Source organism: Hemibagrus wyckioides, linkage group LG13 (genome assembly GCF_019097595.1).
Source record: "Hemibagrus wyckioides isolate EC202008001 linkage group LG13, SWU_Hwy_1.0, whole genome shotgun sequence".
NCBI lineage: Eukaryota > Metazoa > Chordata > Actinopteri > Siluriformes > Bagridae > Hemibagrus > Hemibagrus wyckioides.
In genome coordinates, this window is record NC_080722.1 from 7,522,610 (window position 1) to 7,540,928 (window position 18,319).

The window sequence follows — 18,319 nt, forward strand, 5'->3', positions numbered from 1 at the left end:
TTTGTGGGAAGGTGTGGGAGGTTGGTGTGTGTGTGTATGTGAGTGTGGTTGATTGTGTGTGTGTATGCATGTGTGGTTGTTTGCATGCGTGTGTGTTGCAGGTTGTGTGTGCGTAATGCATGTGCGGTTGGTTGTGTGTGTGTTTGGCTGTTTGTGCAGATCTGTGTGTGTTTTCATGTGTGTTTAGATGTGATTCTGTGTGTTTGTGGTTATGTTTGTATCCATGTCGGTGATTGTTTGCAGTGTGTTTTATAAGGTGTGTGTGTGTTTTATGAGGTGTGTGAGATTTAAACTGATAAAAGCAGGTTTAGGGATTTACATTAAGTCTGCAGTTGAAGGCTGTAAGTGGTGTCAATGTTCACACACTTTTACGATGACTCAGGAACATCACACACACACACACACACACGGAGCATTACTTTCCTGGTCTGGCTCTAATGGCAGATTTTTAAACGAGGAGTTGAAAAACTTCATGCGAGTTCTACCTTAAGTTGTAGCTTTTTGCTGAACTCTGTGTCACTTCACCCCGAGTGGAACACCAGGGTTTCCCAAATTTGTCCTGCCAGTAGGGATGGATATTGACGTAGAGAAAATCACATGCCACCCTTTTCCATCAGCTACTGCTAGCCATAACACACACAACTGACCTGAGATCAATACAACAGTGATTTAGCAATCAGTCACGACTCGGCCGCACCGGGAATAATAAAGAAAAATCGCTCCGCTTCTTAAGACGGACAAGTGAACTTTCGTGTGTTCCAGAGCCGAGGGTACGACAGCGGATCAATTTTCAGCAGCAGGCCGTACGCTCGGTGGTTTTATCACGACTCGTTTCTAAACTTAGCTCCGGGCAAAACCTCATGATGTGCGTTTTTATTTATTTATTTTTTTGCCGAAAGTCGTTGCCGGATGTGGAGCACGATGGAAAAAAATTGTTATGGACTGTTAGTGAAGAGCACGAATATTCTTGTTGTCATGACAATATCTGTAGCAGATACCCTGTCGTGTTTTTTTTTTTTTTTTTTGCCTGCATTTATGTCGGTTATTTAGCTGAAGGAAGATCATCACACCAGAGACTAGCGCTGCATTTAAAATAAAATAAAATATCAGATTTTACATTGTCAGTTTGCTCAGTTGGAAAAAAATGGAGACGGCTCTGAGGAGTCAGGACCAGATGAAAACAAATCTATATACTTATACATGTACTTTATTTGGTATTTGTAATTTTCTTTCTTTCCGTCTGTACTTTCTTTACTTCTTTCTTGCTTTATTTCTTTTTTGCTTTACTACTTTCTTTCCTTCTTTACTTTCTTTCTTTCTTTACTTCCTTCCTTCTTTCTTTACTTCTTTCCTTCTTTCTTGCTTTATTTCTTTTTTGCTTTACTTTCTTTCTTTACTTCTTGCTTTTTCTTTCCTTTTTACTCATTTCTTTCTTTACTCCTTTCTTGCTTGCTTTATTTCTTTTTTGCTTTACTTTCTTTCTTGCTTTCTTTCTTTTTTAATTTACTTTCTTGCTTTACTTTCTTGCTTTATTTCTTTTTTGCTTTACTTTCTTTCTTGCTTTACTTCTTTCTTGCTTTCTTTTCTTGCTTTCTTTCTTGCTTTACTTTCTTTTTTGCTTTACTTTCTTGCTTTCTTTTTTTGCTTTACTTGTTTCTTTCTTGCTTTCTTTGTTTCTAGTCAGATGTTGGTCATTTCTCTGTTTCTTAGACTCGGGGTTGGAGACACTGATCAAAAAGGGAAGCGTGTTCATAGACCTTCAGATATTTCATTTTATTATCCCTCTCCGCTCTGATTAGCAGCAGCAGCATTTTAAAAAAAGCAAACAATGAAAATTGAATATTTAAATAGGAGTAGACGGGGAAGTGTGCTTCACTCTCCACTCGTCACATCAAAGATCTCACCTGGAGCGGGAGGCGGTCGTACAAGCGGCTACGTGAAGCACCGCTGCGAGATAAAACTTTGATTTGTTATCGAATTATAGCCATCATTAACGGTTAAACATTAAGAGGTAACACTCATCACCATTCAGTCGTCTTAGTCGCTCATTTAGATATGGACTTTTTGATGAAATACCGTGTACACTGATGTATACTAACTGTGTAACTCTTCTCCTTTACATTTAAGGCATTTGGCATCCTCATTCAGAGAGACTTACAGAAGTGCTTCAAATCCTGATATTGAGGCTAAGAATAAAGTGGAACCCCAGCATATGAAGTTCTGGAGGCGAGTTCTTGGGGCGAAAATTTGTATTGCAAAACGAATTTTCCCATAAGAAATAATGTGAATGCAGATAATCCGTTCCAGCCGCCCAAACATATGACCAATATTACCAATACGAAGCGTATGTAAACTTGTATGGCTGCTTACAAAGAACTGACCCAAGCCAAGCATTCCATGTCACAGGAAGTCGTGCCACCAAGCTTGGGCTAAAAATAGAACAGACCGCCCACGTCTGAAAAATGTGTGAAAAATCACATAGCTTTCGAATGCATGCCAATGGTATCGTGGGTTGACTCTTGAAACAGCTTTCTCTGACTGGAAAAAAAAAAAAAATCGTCAAAAAATTCGCTTCGTTTGGCTTTCCACTGACGCAAACAAGTTTTGAACGATTCCCGGGCGTGCTCGCAACTTTAGCCAAAAATGCTTTGTATGCCGAAGCAAATTTCTTGCGAAAATTCTTAAGGAAGGACATTCGTATGCTGAGGTTACTATCAGTCTAAAATAGTGAAGTTCTTAGTAAAGTTTTTTTTATTTTTTTTATTTATTTATTTTTTTCTCGGAAGAAGGCGTTTTAGATGTTGTTTAAAGACTCAGCTCTTTGGACATCTAGAGCAAGTTTGTTCCCTCGCCATCAGAGAAGTCTTGAAGCAGGTCTTCCTTGTACCGTGAGAGATGGTGGGATAAGTCGAGCAGTGCTGGAGGATCAGAGGGAGCATGCTTGCAGTACAGAGTGTGATAAGTGCTTTAAGCTAGATTGCTGCTGCTCTGTTTGTGGCTTTGTAAGGCAAGCATCAGTGTTTTATATCTGATGAAGGCAGCTACAGGAAGCCAGTGGAGGAAGCTCGAGCTAAGGGGTGGAGAGGGAGAGAAGGTTGAAAACAAGTCACACAGCTGCAGTTGGAGGATGAATGGTGCTCAGAGGTAGACAGCAGTCCAGTTTCTTAATGACAAGGGACTGAACAAGCACCTGAGTGACCTGTGTGGATAGCAATACACGAAGTTGGAAAGGACACTAGTGTCAGATTAGCCGTGTGAGAGGAAATGGACAATTTTCCTTGGGTTACCTTAAGGTGGGATCTTCAAACGACCTCCTTCTTCCTGAAAAACTAGAGCTTATTTTTTCCTGCTTGTTTACCAAGAAAAGATTTTGTATGCTCTTCACTCCCAACATAGTTTTTAGCCTCATGGTATCCTTAGTCTGTGGCCTAGCCAACCAGTATTGATGTATTCATGGATTGAGACTTCAAAGCACTTTTGTACGTCGTCCTCGATCAAGGCGTCTGCCCAAAGCCGTAAATGGTTTCAGATCATCCTTACTAGGATACGACACCATCCTGTGTTTAAAGGTGTCCTGTAACTTTGGTTAAAGCTCCATCCTACATAACTTAAACAGTCCTGCTTGATCTGTCGTGGACCTTCAAACTGTTACATCATCCATCTATATAACATCAGTGTAGCTGCAGTGAGCAAGAGACATAAAGCTTTATAGACTGGAGGTTAATAATTATCGGAGTTTTCTCAGCGTCCTGTTTTGTAGGCTCTTGCGACTTCAGTAGTATATCAGGAATTTAATTACTTTTCTTATAAAAGCCATTATAATTTACTAGCGCTAGTAGTTCTTAGCAAGTTTTTGCTTTAAGAGTCTGGCGTATGTTATTTATAGCTACGTTGCACGGGGTTATTTTTCGTTCTTATCAATATGTAACTGTGAAAATATGTTGTTTAAGTATATATAATGTTAAAAACATATGCTTTTATAGTAATGGGGCATTTTTATATCCTTGTAAGTGTCGAGACATTCCATGTTGTCCAGGTTTTTTTTTATTCTTATCTCATAAATAACACCTTGGCTTACGCTTTCTGCAGTAACCTGTGTGCTTTTCCTTTAGATGTTAGAGAGTAAAGAGCTGGAATGTAAAGAAGGTAAAAGTCTTGTCGGGGTCACAGAGCTGAAACGTGTAATGTTGTCCCAGTGTTCAGCGTAATCAGGTGTGTTAGGGCAGAGAAACACTCCGCCGGACGTCAAACGGCTCCCCCAGGACTGCTGAAAAGAGCCGCCGGTTTAAGAGGAACAAGGCAGGAGAAGTAGCGTGTGCCTTCCCAGCAGGCCTGTTACAGCATGTGAGACAGAGCTCAGGTATTTCAGGAAGCCCTCATTAAGAAAGGCGCGACTAGCAAAGCTTAAAATCCCTCCAGGTCTTCTGTGTGGAGGTGCAATATGCAGCCTGTGTGCAATTTCATCTGAAAGTAGTTTAACGTTTTAAACCAGCGTGAAATAAGGACAGAGGTGGTTTAGTGGGTGAAGCGCTTATCTCCAACACTCTAAGATAAGGTCGCAAGCCCTAAAACTATACAGCCGCATAGACTCTCTCAAAGCTTGTATTTGTTTTCATTGAGGTTTAAACCACTTCGGATCTGCCGAAAAGAATTTTTTATTTTTTATTTTTTTTGGACAGTGTTATAATTTAATTTTTTGTATTTTTTTCCCCCAGAATACATCAGGTTGTTAGGAGCTGATACTCATGCTGTGACTCCCAGAGCATTAAGACATACTGTGCAATGCATAACTGAGTTACAAAATGTACACAAACACACCTTCAGTGCATGACGACAAGATTTACGAATTAAAGATCACAGTTCTGACTCGGTTCTTTGACCCTTTTTTATTATTATTTAAGTAGATTTCCTCCATTTTGTAGCAAAGCATGGTGTTGGTGCTAGTGTTTTCTTAGTAGAGCTTCTAAGATGTTTTGAGACGTCTCTGGTAGATGTTTAACATTCCTAGTATAAGTTTTTAAATGTTCCCAAGGGATTTTTATGGATGTTCCCAGTAGATGTTCGTAGCTGTTACTGGTAGATGTGTCTGGTAGATGTAGATGTCCCTGTCCCTGAAAGATGCCCTCTGGTAGATTTAGATGTCTCTGGTAAATGTAGATGTCCTTGGTAGATGTCTCCAGTAGAGGTAGATGTCTCTGATAGATGACTCTGGTAGATGTTGGTGTCCTGGGTAGGTGCCCTTGGTAGATGTTGACGTCCCTGGTAGGTGTCATTGTCCCATGTAGATGTCCCAGGGAGTTGTAAAGGTCTCTGGTAGATGTAGACGTCCCTGTCCCTGAAAGACGCCCTCTGGTAAATGTAGATGTCCTTGGTAGATGTCTCTAGTAGAGGTAGATGTCTCTGATAGATGACTCTGGTAGATGTTGGTGCCCTTGGTAGATGTTGACGTCCCTGGTAGGTGTCATTGTCCCATGTAGATGTCCCGGGGAGATGTAAATGTCTCTGGTAGATGTAGACGTCCCTGTCCCTGAAAGACGCCCTCTGGTAAATGTAGATGTCCTTGGTAGATGTCTCTAGTAGAGGTAGATGTCTCTGATAGATGACTCTGGTAGATGTTGGGGTCCTGGGTAGGTGCCCCTGGTAGATGTTGATGTCCCTGGTAGGTGTCTCTGGGAGGTGTCTCTGGTGGATGTAGGTGTCCCTGGTAGATGTCCCTGGTAGGTGTTCTTAAACATTACTAGTATAAGTTCCTAGTAGATTTTTATAGATGTTCCTAGTGGATTTTTGTAACTGTTCCCATGGCTCTGGTAGATGTTCCTGAATGATGGCTCGTCTACATTTCCAATTACTTTATCATTTGTTCCACGCTAGCTGAACAGAAAGAATCTGGGTTCTATTTGGTAGCTAAGAGCACAGCATGTTCTCTGCAAGTTAAACAGAAACCAGCGATTTGAACAGCCGGGTTAATAATTCATCATTGTTTCTGTTTTTCTGATAAAAGCAACTCATCAGCTACCTGCAGGTAGCTCTCGAAAACAATGCTGTCTGTACACACTGCAAAAAGTCAGCTCTCAAAAACAAGAAAAAAAATTAATAAAATGGGGTAAATTTGACTTAAAATAAGCAAAATTATCTGCCAACAGAACAGGAAAATTTCACTTGCCAAGATTTTTAAAACAAGTAAATATACCTAGTCTCATAGAACCCACAGATGTCTTAAAACTAGTGCAGCCAGACTAAAAACAAGTAAATTTTCTTCATTCAAAGAAAAGATTTAAGAATTATTTTCTCAATATATAGGAAAAGTACTTAAATTTAGCAAATGCTAGTGTCATTGTCTTTAAATAAGGCTATATATGTAGGAATTGTATCTTAAAACCAGTAAAGCTAGACTAAAAACAAGTACATATATCTAAATACTAAGAAAAGTTTTAAGAATTCTTTTTTCAATTTGTAGAAAAATATACTTAAATTATCATTAAATGGTTTACAACTATCTTGAAACAAAGCTTTATACCCTAGAATTTTTAAATAAAATCAGAATTTTGTGCTTATAAAAAAGAGAAATAAATAAAGAAATACATTTCAATGCATTTTTTGTCACCTCTTTATTATGAACTCCAGGAGCTGCATATGAGTAAAACAAAGAATGCAACAAAACAACACAAGGCCATGGCTTTGTACATCACCTGTACAGTTTTATAATATCTTGCCTGGTTCTATAGGCTCTCAGTAGTTTCAGATGCCAGAAAACATTAAAACAAACCCACAAATTAACATTCAGAATGTAGCATAACCAACATAGTGGCCATCAGTGGGGAAATAAACGAAAATTAAGATCTATGGCAAGATAACCAATCTAAACAGTGCTAATTAGGATATGTGAGGTGAAAGGCACAATAACATGCCACGAGATACATCACGCTAGCATAGATGTCCTCTTTCGGGAAGGTTACCACAGGCATGGTTCCAGTAGCCAGTAAGCAATTGGTTTCGCAGACAATGATGACGGGGCTGAAGAGTGGTCTCGTCTGAAGAAAGGTGTTTGGATCTTCTTTAGACTGATATAAACACAGAGGAAAAAACAGTAAGTAATATGGATTAAGTAATATGAAGTTTCTCATTTATTCTCAAATGCTTTTACCTCAAGGATGTGAAACATAGCTTCACTTGCATGTCCTAACTTCGGGTGGAGCCACAGGTGATTGGAACAGCCTTTATCTGGTAAAGCCTTTAGCAAGTGAGTGGTTCACTGTTAAAAACAAAATTAATGTCATTTGACTGAGTGAGCACATTCACATAGGTGTCTCTGGTAGAGGTCACTGGTAGGTGTAGATGTCCCTGGTAGGTGTCTCTGGTAGAGGTAGGTGTCTCTGGTAGATGTCCCTGGTAGATGTAGATGTTCCTGGTAGGTATCTCTGGTAGATGTAGATGTTCCTGGTAGGTATCTCTGGTAGATGTAGATGTTCCTGGTAGGTGTCTCTGGTAGAGGTAGAGGTCACTGGTAGATGTAGATGTCTCTGGTACATGTAGATGTTCCTGGTAGGTGCCTCTGGTAGATGCTGATGTCCCTGGTAGGTGTCTCTGGTAGATGTATCTGCGTTTTGAATTCCAGTGAAAATCCTCATAATGCATCTCTGAAATGAAAAAAATCCAGCTGAACAGATTTGATACTGATTCAAATTCCTGCCAAAATTGTTTGCATCCGAAAAAACCATCATTCATTAGATTTAAATGCAAATGTTGTTGACACTCCAGCAGTCATGGGAGTTAATGAGGGTGTGTGCAAACACACGGCACGCATCAGCGCTCATGTATATATGCTTCTCAAAGCTGAGGAGGTTTAAATAGTGTTGATTTTCGAATCCTCTACAGATTCATAGTAGTTACACTTACTAAAGCGTGTGTGTGAGAGATGCCATAGCTTGAGCTGTATATTTGTCTGTGTATGAGACACACACACATGTATCCAGTAGCCTGAACTGTACAGTTGTGTGCCTGTGTGTGTCTGCCTGCCTGCCTGCGTGTGTGTGTCTGCCTGCCTGCGTGTGTGTCTGCCTGCCTGCGTGTGTGTGTCTGCCTGCCTGCGTGTGTGTGTCTGCCTGCCTGCGTGTGTGTGTCTGCCTGCCTGCGTGTGTGTGTCTGCCTGCCTGCGTGTGTGTGTCTGCCTGCCTGCGTGTGTGTGTCTGCCTGCCTGCGTGTGTGTGTCTGCCTGCCTGCGTGTGTGTCTGCCTGCCTGCGTGTGTGTGTCTGCCTGCCTGCGTGTGTGTGTCTGCCTGCCTGCGTGTGTGTGTCTGCCTGCCTGCGTGTGTGTGTCTGCCTGCCTGCCTGCGTGTGTGTGTCTGCCTGCCTGCCTGCGTGTGTGTGTCTGCCTGCCTGCCTGCGTGTGTGTCTGCCTGCCTGCCTGCGTGTGTGTGTCTGCCTGCCTGCCTGCGTGTGTGTGTCTGCCTGCCTGCCTGCGTGTGTGTGTCTGCCTGCCTGCCTGCGTGTGTGTGTCTGCCTGCCTGCCTGCGTGTGTGTGTCTGCCTGCCTGCCTGCGTGTGTGTGTCTGCCTGCCTGCCTGCGTGTGTGTGTCTGCCTGCCTGCCTGCGTGTGTGTGTCTGCCTGCCTGCCTGCGTGTGTGTGTCTGCCTGCCTGCCTGCGTGTGTGTGTCTGCCTGCCTGCCTGCGTGTGTGTGTCTGCCTGCCTGCCTGCCTGCGTGTGTGTGTCTGCCTGCCTGCCTGCCTGCGTGTGTGTGTCTGCCTGCCTGCCTGCGTGTGTGTGTCTGCCTGCCTGCCTGCGTGTGTGTGTCTGCCTGCCTGCCTGTGTGTGTCTGCCTGCCTGCCTGTGTGTGTCTGCCTGCCTGCCTGTGTGTGTCTGCCTGTCTGTCTGCCTGCCTGTGTGTGTCTGCCTGTCTGTCTGCCTGCCTGCCTGCCTGTGTGTGTCTGCCTGTCTGTCTGCCTGCCTGCCTGCCTGTGTGTGTCTGCCTGTCTGTCTGCCTGCCTGCCTGCCTGTGTGTGTCTGCCTGTCTGTCTGCCTGCCTGCCTGCCTGCCTGTGTGTGTCTGCCTGTCTGTCTGCCTGCCTGCCTGCCTGCCTGTGTGTGTCTGCCTGCCTGTGTGTGTCTGCCTGTCTGTCTGCCTGCCTGCCTGCCTGTGTGTGTCTGCCTGTCTGTCTGCGTGTCTGCCTGTCTGTCTGCGTGTCTGCCTGTCTGTCTGCCTGCCTGCCTGTGTGTGTCTGCCTGTCTGCGTGTCTGCCTGCCTGCCTGTCTGTCTGTCTGCCTGCCTGCCTGTGTGTCTGTCTGCCTGCCTGCGCGCGTGTCTGCCTGCCTGCGCGCGCGTGTGTGTGTCTGTCTGCCTTCGCGCGTGTGTGTCTGCAAGAGAGAGGGAGGGAGAGAAACATGTATGCAGTACCCTTCTCTGTACAGTTGTGTGTGTGTGTGTGTGCGTACATAAAGCTGAGTCATTTCTGCAACTTTATTTCCTTCTGTGTGTAACCCTGGCAAGGTGGCATGTGCTGCCCGTTTTGGTTAAGCTACACAAGAACATCACTTTATTTTTGGTCACGTCCTCAATCCCTCCCAGCGGCCGCTTTTATGCCAGTAAATACGTACTCACTTCTCTGCTGTTCTTTCCCACATCTAGAGGCTTTTTGTCTATTACTAAACCTCTGTTTTTAAGGTTTGAGCTGGAGGGTGGGAAGAGAAACTCTCTCTCCTCCACCTCTCTGTGGTGAAAGGCACGCTTTGCCTTTTCATGTTCCTTGCTGTGCGTTTTTCTGTTGGCGTTGCAGCTGCTTGCCTGAAGCTGTTAAGAGCTGAACATCTGGGATTCCTGGTCAGAGTGCAGAGTTATTCTCACACACACACACACTTTGTGAGGACGTCCCTGCTTCATCTCTCCGCTCAGGCTCCACGCCCTGCTCCAGTAAAATCAGCCGTTTGATTCGCTTCTTCTTTCATTTCCATTCCGTTTTCACATCTTAATAAAACGTGATGCTGACAGTGTGCTCCTCAAACGATAATTATTGACACAGACTTTTGGTATTTTTTTTCCTGCTCAGCTTAATATCACCTTGATAATTAATTGATTAGCAGAATCACACATGGCAGGAGTGTGGAGCAGGAAAGAGTGAAGGATTGAGTTTATCCGGACTAAAGAATTATTTGGAACTTCTGATTTATGATGTTGCATGTAATGAAACTCCCTGCTGACCAGAGTCTTATATCAAACCAGTCCGAAGTGACCGCATTAAGCTTTATCAGGTCTTGGGCTGGTTGGTCCTTCTTAAAAAAAAAAAAAAAAAATCTGTCTTGCTGTTACTGTTATATATACGATAATCAGATATTTCTGGCCCTGAGACTTTGGATAAAAATAATAGTCTTGATTGTTATAATGATTCTGTTACTGTATCCCAAATGGCAGGACTGGAGGTAGTCCTGTTTCTCTATTTGGGAAGGAGGGGGAAAAGAAAAAATATTAATAAATTAATAAAATAAAATATTAATATTAAATATAATATTAATAAATTTATATAAATGTATTACATTTAATATATTTAATAAATTACATTTTATTTATTTATTTATTTAATACCTTTAATACACCTCGTCTTTACCTAGCCAGAGCATTACTTTATGAATAAGAATCTTAAAAAGGATTTTTAAATAACATTTTCAAGTCTTACACTTTTAGTGGTTTAGCAGATCCTTGTCCCAACGTTGCTGCCTCTACAGCCTCACAATCCCTCACTCTGTCCTGATTTCGAGTTACCATATGTTTCGTATGTTTTCCCTGTGTCCGTTAGGGTTTCTACAACGTTTACTGGCTATGCTAGATTGCCCCTAGATGTGAGTGACTCTGTACTCTCTGGCTCATTCTCAGCATTTTGGGCATAGACTACAGATCTGGAGCAATCCTGACCAGGATAAAGCGGTTACTGAAGATGTCCCTGACTTGCTAGAAGAGTAATAAGAGATGAAAAAACTGGTGTTTTCCAGTCTAAATGTATTGAACGATTACTAATAATAATAATAATAAACTAAATCCATGCAGGGGATTATTGTAATGTAATGTCTGAGTCTTTAGATCTTGGTGAAAGGGAATAGTGATGCATAGAGTCACGGGTGTTTGCATCTCATGATGTTTTTTCTGTCAAAATAAATGACTCGTCATAGACTGATGGATTTAGATCTTGGCAGAATTTAGAAAAGGGCGTGTTGGTGTTAATACGTAAAGCGTATTGCTTTGCCCAGCCCTCAGTGTTAATGCTGTGATGTGATGCGATGTGATGTAGCAACAACCCGGCACATGAAAAGAGTTGTAGCAGTTTATACAGGGGCTTGTTGTCGGCGTCTCACAATGCGCTCGTGTGAAATGTGATCCAGAGCCTTGGGGAGTGCGCATTGTTTTCTTGCCTTTCTCCCCACAGTGTGACGAATGCATTCAAATCCCCTTTGATGGAGAACTCGAGTGCTGCCTTGTGAGTGTTGTTCACTTGGAATACGCCGCTCCTGTGAGACCCGGGTTGTTAAATGAGAGGAAAGAATAGGGCATGGCTGCTGCTTCTTTTTTTTTTCTTCTTCTTCTTCTTCTTCTTTCTTCTTTTTGTATTTTCACACTGACTCGAACATGATTCATATGGGAAGATGGTTTCTGATTGCTGTAATTAGAGAGGCTTTATGAATTTTTTTTTTCTTTTCTTTTTTCTTTCCCCTCCAGTACTTTTTAGTACTCAGCAATACTAATACAGAAATATGTAGCCATCTTATCAATCAGTCTGTCAGTTAGTGTTATCAGTCAGGTAGGTTTACAACGTTTTAAATTTAGTGCTCTGTTTTTACCGAGTTTACTCTAGTGTGTTCACACTGAAATGTTTGTTCACTTTAGCAAGTTGATTTTGAACAAAGTGCATTACACTGGATGGAATAGGGCTGCTGTTGAGGAGAATGGGTTTTGTCTCGCTTCAATATTTGAACGAATTGCGTGACCATTTGAAATTCGTTCGGACTTGACTCTAAGTACATTTTTATACTGGTTATTGAATTGGAATACTTATCAATGACTGTAGACATCACCATATTGCGGACGCACCGATGTACCAGCCGCTAATCAGCTGAATGTTTAAAAACAGCCGACGATCACGGTCCCGTCAATCAAACGGGGCTGGAGAAATGCGTCCTGCTGTGTGTGAAGGAAACGGTGACATTGACTACAGAATTGCAGTTTGTAATCTCCTCACTGCCAGCATTTCACCAGGTGGAAAACTTTCAACACAGCTAATCTCATTAACCCTCCAGAAAGCTCGGCTTCGTTAAACCTAAAGCAGAGGACGCTTCGGAAAAAAGTGTCAAGCTTCATCACAGCGTTGGTCCGTTTTTTGGCGTGTTCAAAACAAACAACACAAAAGATGGAGACTTCAAGATGGAGAGTAACAGGTTTAATTTGATCACGCCGGACGGCCCGAGGCTTTCTTTTAGCGATAAAACTCCTTTTATCAATTAAGAATGTTATTGTGAGCGAATGTGTTTTCTGTTTCTCACACAAAGCTGTTGCTCTTGAAACAGACGTGGAGTATCAGATGTTGTAGACGATGTGTTTGTTGGAATATTTGTTTCCTTGTGACGGCTAATATATTTGCTAGGAAGTGAGTTGAGAAAGTCGATGTCATTTGGAGGTGAAGTGCAGCCGATGTGAAAAATCTTTTTTTTTTTTTTTTTTTTTCCTGTTAAGAGAAAATGTTTTCGTATTATTTTTGCATATACTTGTGTGACTGACTCTGCTTCTGCTGTTTCTACTGGTCCCTCATTTGTTTCTTCTGATTAACGTATGAAACCGTGGTGTTCACGTGTTCGTTATGCGTGTGGGTCTCGGCTTCGGTGTACTTTCACTGTTCTTTGGGGAAATGAAGCTTGCGGTCTTTTCAGTAAAAGTTGTGTTGCTTCTATCTCGCTTGCCGATTTTCTTTCGTTAAAAATGGCTTCCCCTTAATCTCAAGTATCTAAATAAAAGGTGGTGATGGAGCAGAGCTGCAATTAAAGCAGTCCAAGTGTGAGCCTGTTCATTTCCCTGTCTGTACAACTGGGGGAAAAAAAAAAAGAAGAAAGCGCTAAAGCTAATGGTCTTCTTTATTAGCACAAAGCCCCACAATGCTTAGCGCACTCTTTTACTTCCTCGCCATAGCCCGGTATTCTTCAGCCTGCAAATCTTATGGACATCATGTTCATGGAAGCTGGTGGACATCAGGAACATGTTAAAATTCCTTAAGAGAGACACGCTGCAGCACGATAGATTTGAGTGCTAATGTTAGCATCCCCCCACGGGTTTGGGAGGCAGATTCAGCAGAAAGAATGAACTACAGTTCAAACCTATTCTTTTAAGTGATCATAGCTGATCAGAAAACCTCCTTATAAAGCGCTTTTATTGGTTAGAAATACAGAGATGGAAGAACAAACCTTTTATTAAATCAGTTTCTCGAAGGTTTTCCAGAGTTAATCAGTTAATTTATTGATTGTTGTGGCTAGAAAATGCTCAGTGTAGCTTGAACTTAACTTTGTAAAACTGCAAGCACAGGATTTTCCCTTTAAACTCCTACCAGTGAAGACACTTGTAATTACTTTCTATCAAGATTGTTCTCATCTTCGAGGCATGTCAATCAAGCAGCTCTGGATAATTCTGCAGAAGATCTGTGGTCATTTCTGAAAAATTGCGAAACCCCAGTAGGTAATGCATGTAAATGTCCCAGTGAATAGCCCAAACATGTCGAAGGCACTGGCACTAAGTGAATGATTAGGAAATGATATCATTAACTAGTTTCAAATGTTTTCTGTCAGGTTTGTTACTTAGATATTTTTCAGAGCGTAAAAGAAGAGAAGTTTTACTGCATTGTAAAAAAAAAACTCTTGTTGCTCTTGTTTTCACCTTACCGCTCAGATTAGCTATTCGCATTTACCAAAAAAAAAGGCCCACATCCTAAAATACACAGCTTGTAGGTTCACTTCATGCAGTCAGGTTGCTCAAGAGTTGAACTGCTTTCTCTCTGCGCTAGAGTTTCCTGGAAACTTATACCAAGACCACCTCGCTCACCAGCTCTCACACTTGCCTGTTTTTGTTCCGCACCCAGATAAAATGATACTGTTATAACATTTTTGGGAAGTAGCATGTTATCTGAGAGAGATGCTTCACAGGAACTTGGTCTACACACTGATTATATGACTGGTAACTTGCTAAAGGATGCCAAAGGAACATTTTTGAAACCTAAAACACATAAAATGTCTTGCAGCAATAAGCCGATTTTTGTCCTGAGGGTATACATACTTTTGCACTTAACTAGATTTACACTGCACTGCTCACCACAGGGGTGACGTCCGAGACTGTGCGATTGTCTTTCCACTAATGTTTTAAGAGAGCTCCGTGTCCTTCCTGACTATTTGGACCGCCAGGAAGGATATTGCAACAAACACACTAATTATCCCAAGGTCATCTTTTCTGGTGTGAACACAATGCCTTTGTGTAGTCGCTGACCGAGAACGAGCCTCCGCTTTTGCTCATCTTGCATCATAGACACACCGTCCAGCTTGCTGTTTTCAAAGCGCAGACGGACCAAATTGTGTCATTTTTTAATAGGATTAGGCTCAGTAGACTTTAATCTTGTGTGAAGATTAACATGACCGATCTTGGGCAAACTGAAACATGAGAAAGGTGGAAGTTTACGTGCAGGGTTTTACAGCCGATGGCTGTGGCTTCCACGCTGAGCCGCTTCCTCTTTTCGCTGGCCCACATCTCTGTTGCTGCTGAAGGTGAGCTTTGTTCGCTCATCTCAAAGCTGTCCCTGTGTCTCGGTCGCTTACACCCCCGTTCACACCAACTCCTCGTCCAGATTTTCTGTCTCGGTGTCCTGATTCAGCCTTAGGTTTCACTTTTTTTTTTTTTTTTTTGCAGTCGGAAAGAACGCTCGTGCCAGGACGATTAGGATCTTGATCCTGACCCTGAGTTTGCACTTTGAACTGTGCGCAGTTTCAGGCTCTCTTCCCTTTCGGCTAAGCTTTTTCTTTGAAACAGGAGGAAATGATTCTGGCATTAGTAATATCGGCTTGGTAGTGCACGATGGTGCTGTTCAAGGGACGATGAGGTTGGACTGGTGTGAGTGTGTGGTATGATTCTAAGAGCTGTAGTGTACTTCCTGTTATTTGTATGGAAAATGTTATTATCCTGACTTTATCAAAGCACACACTTCCAGGATGACGTGTTCATACACACGGAGGTGCCATTAATATGACACCTTCAGATGAACAAATGGCATGTACTGTGTGTGTGTGTGTGTGTGTGTGTGTGTGTGTGTGTGTGTGTGTGAAACTCACCACTCAGTTACTCATCCCTCTCTTCCTCCCTCCCTCACTAATGAACACGTGTGAATGTTATCGACTCTTCTGTTCCTTTCAGACTTTGGCCCTCATGAATCAAGGTACAGCTAAGTGAAGTCAAGCACACTCGCACAAAATATTTCCTATTAACAAACAACAATTCCATAAATTATGACCTATAATGCTAGCCTTTATTATGACAAAACAATCGCCTATGAAAGGGGGAATACAGGGTTTGACGTGCTGCAGTGTATGGGCTGGTGTTAAAGGAGGATTAGCACAGGCCATGCCTATGCGATTTTCTTATTATCTTATTATCTATATTTTGTCGGTTTCACTAAACGTAAATCTGCACTGTCGCAGTGATGAGTGCAAATTCGCAGGCCATTGGGATTTATCGACATTTAACAGCATTTGTGTAAATTACAATTTGCATTACAGAAAAATCTAGCAGTGTTTTTTAGGTTGGCTCATGAAAACATTTATATAGATTTTCACTAAAAGATAAGCGAAGCTCATTCGTTTTTTTTTTTGCCCGTCACCGAAGCGTCTTTTCACATCAGCGATTTAGCTGAAAGAGCTGACTCGTCCATGAATGACACAAAACTGCTTTTACTTCACCAGAGAAAGCAAATCCAGCGTGATTCAATACGTTCCATTATTATCCTATTATTATCCTGTTATCCGTCCGTACGCTGTCTGAAATAACAGTAACGTTAATCGTTTGCTGAGCCTGAGCTGAGACGGCTGGATTTTTAACTCTTAATCATGTTCGGTCTTCTTTTTTTTTTGGTTGATGGAGGCGATAATGGGGTTTGATGCATTATGCCGGGCAAGAAAAGAGCTGCAGTCAGTTATTGTAGAACAAAGTAACCCAGAAAAAGGGGAAGGTGTGCCTAATAAAGTGGCACATGTATATCCTTAGCTTTTGAGAAAAACCTTTTCTAAGGGCTTCCTTTTTTTGCGTCGTTGATGAATCATATAAGCAGTGTTGTGCTTATTCACTGAAGTCCTTAGAGGGAGTTGATGCTCTGTCTCTCTCTCTCTCTCTCTCACTCAGACACACACAGCATGACTGAGTAATAGATTATCACAGTATCGTCGAATCAGTTATGGATTGTTCAGGCCGTGCGAGTTTTAAACGCCGAGTTGAGTGAGTGCACGTCGGACGTCAGGATCGAACGGAGGTCTTGACAGGTTTATTTTGATGCAGTTCACCTTTGGAGGATTGGGATGTTTGGCATGCCTTAATAGATTTCCGGCTCTGAATTCTGTAATCTGGGAATTAGGGGGAAGCGTTTGGGTTGTATGACAGTAATATTATGGCTGTGCGTCTGTGTGGAGGGGATTAGAGAGTTCTGCGGGGAAAAGGATTTAGATTTTTCTACCAGTCATCATGCGCTAAGCAAGCGGCTCGAACACTCGCGGCTCCCACGTGAGAAGACTGTTATTGTTTCATCAGTGACATATATATACACACACACACACACACACAGGAAGAGGCACTTGTTTAGGGGAAATTAACTATTGATTGGCATTGTCATCTTTTAGATAGAAAATAAAACCTCAAGGGAAAACTTGCCAATTTTGAGCCATTAAAATCTTGCCATAATCCCCTTCTTCTGATGCTGGTATCGTTGTTGAGGTCCAAAGCCACTGAAGTACAGTGTATTTGTAATTCTGTTGATGACTGACTGTTGATGTGCCAGATGCTTTATTCCCACCGTAACATTCCCATAATGTCTTTATGCTGAAGAAATGAGCCAAAAAAAAAACAATGTATGGCTTCATCGCACTCATGGGAACAGTTTAAGGTTCTACATAGAGCCCACCAACACATTCGCCAGATTAAGACTCCAGAGATAAGCTTTTAATTTCCTTCTTGTAACCAATCCCAAGAAAGAAGTCTCAAAAATGAGAAAATAGAGGGTAAAAATAGCTACAACACATTGTTGAACCTGTCAGAACGATGAAATCCTGGCCGAAAAGTTTGTCAACATGTTCCCAGTACTGAGACGCTTTATCCTTGCCAGTACTGCATTTTTTCCATAAAGGAGTGAAGATCCTTTAATTATCCAATAAACCATCAAGTGTCTGATTTCATGTCATTAAAAAGTACTTTAGAGTAGAAAAATTAACTAATAACTAGTCATACTACAGAAATACATTATAAAATCTGTATTCAAAACACCTATAACGTTCAAAGTATTCTCTGAAACTGAGTTTTGACACTGTGCCATCAATGGCTAGATTTATGCTTATGCCCCTCTTCACACACGGCACACTTGAACATTCACCACTTTCATTTGAGTGCATCGTTAGATATGTCAGTGATATTCCCTCTTAATTTATTCCGCATTGATGCGCAAAACATTTATAGTTGATCTTTCATGGCTTGAGCCCTGTCTTGTCCTTTTCTTTTACTGAAAAATGTCAGCAGTACAAACATTCCTGATGAGAAAAAGCAACACACCGTGCTCTGAGAGGTTAAATAAGGCATATAGTGCACTAGAATTTTACGTAAAAGTTACAGACCAAGATATACCCCCCCCCCCTTTTTAGTTTGGTCTCTGTTAATTGGATCCATCAGTTCCCATACCATCCAGGTTTCCTCAGCTTCCAGTGTGGAAGGCTGTTAAAACTGTCGTTCTCTGAGCCCAAACAAACCGAATGCTGCTCATGCTGAGGGTGAGAGGAGCCTTCCCTCTTCCACATACACTACCGCTCAAAAGTTTGGGATCATTTGCAGATTTCAGATACAGAGGAAGACTCCATCAGCCAATCCATCTTGTGGGAGATGCTCCAGGAAGCATGGGGTGAAATCTCATCAGATTATCTTGGAAAATTGACCACTAGAATGTCCAGGCTGTAATTGCTACAAAAGGTGTTTTTTTGTGATGAAGGCAAAATTTCCATCAAAATCATTATTTCTAACTCTGCATTTCCTGTTCTCTTGCTATATTTTCTTTCCTTTCTTTTCC

General features: G+C 42.0%; 1 protein-coding gene and 1 long non-coding RNA gene across 3 annotated transcripts in view; one reads left to right on the top strand and one right to left on the bottom strand.

Annotated features, from left to right (window-relative positions):
- Positions 1-18,319, top strand: part of dock1 (dedicator of cytokinesis 1) — a 268,380-nt gene that overhangs the window by 3,669 nt on the left and 246,392 nt on the right. The gene's annotated exons all lie outside the window — the stretch shown is intronic.
- LOC131363405 (uncharacterized) lies at positions 6,572-8,025 on the bottom strand. Its single transcript, XR_009206314.1, has 3 exons — positions 7,897-8,025; positions 7,145-7,637; positions 6,572-7,061 (listed from the first exon to the last, which is right to left on the bottom strand). It is a non-coding gene; the product is annotated as an uncharacterized LOC131363405 (long non-coding RNA).